Genomic DNA, 5,000 nt, shown 5'->3' on the forward strand with positions numbered 1-5,000 from the left:
TTTTATCGTTCTTATTATTATAATTATTGTTATTATTATTATTATTTTTATTATTGTTACTATTGTTGTTATTGTTATTATTGTTGTTATTGTTATTATTGTTGTTATAGTTATTATTGTTATTATTCTTATTATTGTTAATGTTATTATTATTGTTATTGTTATTATTGTTATTGTTATTAATATTTTTATTGTAATTGTTATTGTTATTGATATTGTTGTTATTATTATTATTATTATTATTGTTAATATTGTTATTATTGTTATTATTGTAGATATTGTTATTATTATTATTGTTATTGTTGTTATTATATTTATTGTTATTGTTATTGTAAATATTATTGTTATTGTTATTATTATTATTGTTTTTGCTATTGTTATTGTTATTGTTATTGTTATTATTATTGTTATTGTTATTATTTTTGTTATTATTGTTATTATTGTTATTATTGTTATTATTGATATTGTTATTGTTATTATTGTTATTATTGTTCGTATAATTGTTATTATTATTGCTATTATTATTGTTATTATTGTTACTGTTATTGTTCTTATTGATTTATTGTTATTGTTATTGTTATTATTTTTATTATTGTTATTATTGTTATTGTGATTTTTATTGTTACTATTGTTCTTATTGTTATTATTATTGTTATCGTTCTTATTATTATAATAAATGTAATTATTGTTATTATTATTATTTTCATTGTTATAGTTATTATTATTATTAATATTAATATTGTTATTGTTATTAATATTGTTATTATTATTATTATTATTATAATTGTTATTATTATTATCATAAATATTATTATTATTATTATTGTTATTATTAATATTATTATTATTATTATTATTATTATTGTTATTGTTAGTGTTATTGCTATTATTCTTGTTATTGTCATTATTGTTGTTATTGTTATTATTGTTATTATTGTTATTATTGTTATTATATTTATTGTTATTTTCATTGTAATTATTATTGTTATTGTTATTATTATTGTTATTATTGTTATTATTGTTATTATTGTTATTATTGTTATTTTTATTGTTATTATTGTTATTATTGTTATTATTTTTGTTATTTTTATTTTTATTGTCATTAGTATTGTTATTGTTATTATTATTGTTGTTATTATAATCATTAATATTATTATTATTAATATTATTATAATTATTATTAATAATGTTATTATTATTATTATTATTGTTATTGTTAGTGTTATTGTTATTATTGTTGTTATTGTCATTATTGTTGTTATAGTTATTATTGTTATTATTGTAATTATTGTTATTGTATTTATTGTTATTGTCATTGTAATTATTATTGTTATTGTTATTATTGTTATTATAGTTTCTATTGTTATTGTTATTGTTAGTGTTATTATTATTATTGTTATTGTTATTGTTATTTTTATTATTATTATTATTATTATTATTGTTAGTGTTATTGTTATTATTATTGTTATTATAATTATTGTTATTTTTATAGCTACTATTATTATTCTAATAGTTATTGTCACTGTTATTGGTATTATTGTTAATCTTATTGTTATTGTTATTATTGTTAATGTTATTGTTATTTTTATTATTGATATTGTTATTATTATTGTTATCGTTCTTATCATTATAATTATTGTAATTATTGTCATTATTATTATTGTCATTGTTATTGTTATTATTATTATTATTATTATTGTTATTGTTATTATTATTGTTATCATAATTATTGTTATTGTTATTGCTATTATTATTATTCTTATAGTTATTGTCATTGTTATTGGTATTATTGTTATTGTTACTGTTATTGTTATTATTATTATTGTTAATGTTAGTGTTATTTTTATTATTGTTATTATTATTATTGTGATTGTTATTGTTACTATTGTTATTATTGTTATTACTATTTTTATCGTTCTTATTATTATAATTATTGTTATTATTATTATTATTTTTATTATTGTTACTATTGTTGTTATTGTTATTATTGTTGTTATTGTTATTATTGTTGTTATAGTTATTATTGTTATTATTCTTATTATTGTTAATGTTATTATTCTTGTTATTGTTATTATTGTTATTGTTTTTAATATTTTTATTGTAATTGTTATTGTTATTGATATTTTTGTTATTATTATTATTATTATTGTTATTATTGTTATTATTGTTATTATTGTAGATATTGTTATTATTATTATTGTTATTGTTGTTATTATATTTATTGTTATTGTTATTGTAAATATTATTGTTATTGTTATTATTATTATTGTTTTTGCTATTGTTATTGTTATTGTTATTGTTATTATTATTGTTATTGTTATTATTTTTGTTATTATTGTTATTATTGTTATTATTGTTATTATTGATATTGTTATTGTTATTATTGTTATTATTGTTCGTATAATTGTTATTATTATTGCTATTATTATTGTTATTATTGTTACTGTTATTGTTCTTATTGATTTATTGTTATTGTTATTGTTATTATTTTTATTATTGTTATTATTGTTATTGTGATTTTTATTGTTACTATTGTTCTTATTGTTATTATTATTGTTATCGTTCTTATTATTATAATAAATGTAATTATTGTTATTATTATTATTTTCATTGTTATAGTTATTATTATTATTAATATTAATATTGTTATTGTTATTAATATTGTTATTATTATTATTATTATTATAATTGTTATTATTATTATCATAAATATTATTATTATTATTATTGTTATTATTAATATTATTATTATTATTATTATTATTATTGTTATTGTTAGTGTTATTGCTATTATTCTTGTTATTGTCATTATTGTTGTTATAGTTATTATTGTTATTATTGTTATTATTGTTATTATATTTATTGTTATTTTCATTGTAATTATTATTGTTATTGTTATTATTATTGTTATTATTGTTATTATTGTTATTATTGTTATTATTGTTATTTTTATTGTTATTATTGTTATTATTGTTATTATTTTTGTTATTTTTATTTTTATTGTCATTAGTATTGTTATTGTTATTATTATTGTTGTTATTATATTCATTAATATTATTATTATTAATATTATTATAATTATTATTAATAATGTTATTATTATTATTATTATTGTTATTGTTATTGTTATTGTTATTATTGTTGTTATTGTCATTATTGTTGTTATAGTTATTATTGTTATTATTGTAATTATTGTTATTGTATTTATTGTTATTGTCATTGTAATTATTATTGTTATTGTTATTATTGTTATTATAGTTTCTATTGTTATTGTTATTGTTAGTGTTATTATTATTATTGTTATTGTTATTGTTATTTTTATTATTATTATTATTATTATTATTGTTAGTGTTATTGTTATTATTATTGTTATTATAATTATTGTTATTTTTATAGCTACTATTATTATTCTAATAGTTATTGTCACTGTTATTGGTATTATTGTTAATCTTATTGTTATTGTTATTATTGTTAATGTTATTGTTATTTTTATTATTGATATTGTTATTATTATTGTTATCGTTCTTATCATTATAATTATTGTAATTATTGTCATTATTATTATTGTCATTGTTATTGTTATTATTATTATTATTATTATTGTTATTGTTATTATTATTGTTATCATAATTATTGTTATTGTTATTGCTATTATTATTATTCTTATAGTTATTGTCATTGTTATTGGTATTATTGTTATTGTTACTGTTATTGTTATTATTATTATTGTTAATGTTAGTGTTATTTTTATTATTGTTATTATTATTATTGTGATTGTTATTGTTACTATTGTTATTATTGTTATTACTATTTTTATCGTTCTTATTATTATAATTATTGTTATTATTATTATTATTTTTATTATTGTTACTATTGTTGTTATTGTTATTATTGTTGTTATTGTTATTATTGTTGTTATAGTTATTATTGTTATTATTCTTATTATTGTTAATGTTATTATTTTTGTTATTGTTATTATTGTTATTGTTTTTAATATTTTTATTGTAATTGTTATTGTTATTGATATTTTTGTTATTATTATTATTATTATTGTTATTATTGTTATTATTGTTATTATTGTAGATATTGTTATTATTATTATTGTTATTGTTGTTATTATATTTATTGTTATTGTTATTGTAAATATTATTGTTATTGTTATTATTATTATTGTTTTTGCTATTGTTATTGTTATTGTAATTGTTATTATTATTGTTATTGTTATTATTTTTGTTATTATTGTTATTATTGTTATTATTGTTATTATTGATATTGTTATTGTTATTATTGTTATTATTGTTCGTATAATTGTTATTATTATTGCTATTATTATTGTTATTATTGTTACTGTTATTGTTCTTATTGATTTATTGTTATTGTTATTGTTATTATTGTTATTATTGTTATTATTGTTATTGTGATTTTTATTGTTACTATTGTTCTTATTATTATTATTATTGTTATCGTTCTTATTATTATAATAAATGTAATTATTGTTATTATTATTATTTTCATTGTTATAGTTATTATTGTTATTAATATTAATATTGTTATTGTTATTAATATTGTTATTATTATTATTATTATTAATATTGTTATTATTATTATCATAAATATTATTATTATTATTATTGTTATTATTAATATTATTATTATTATTATTATTATTATTGTTATTGTTAGTGTTATTGCTATTATTCTTGTTATTGTCATTATTGTTGTTATAGTTATTATTGTTATTATTGTTATTATTGTTATTATATTTATTGTTATTTTCATTGTAATTATTATTTGTTATTGTTATTATTATTGTTATTATTGTTATTATTGTTATTATTGTTATTATTGTTATTTTTATTGTTATTATTGTTATTATTGTTATTATTTTTGTTATTTTTATTTTTATTGTCATTAGTATTGTTATTGTTATTATTATTGTTGTTATTATATTCATTAATATTATTATTATTAATATTATTATAATTATTATTAATAATGTT

This window comes from Vespa crabro, chromosome 4 (genome assembly GCF_910589235.1).
Source record: "Vespa crabro chromosome 4, iyVesCrab1.2, whole genome shotgun sequence".
In the NCBI taxonomy this organism is placed as follows: domain Eukaryota; kingdom Metazoa; phylum Arthropoda; class Insecta; order Hymenoptera; family Vespidae; genus Vespa; species Vespa crabro.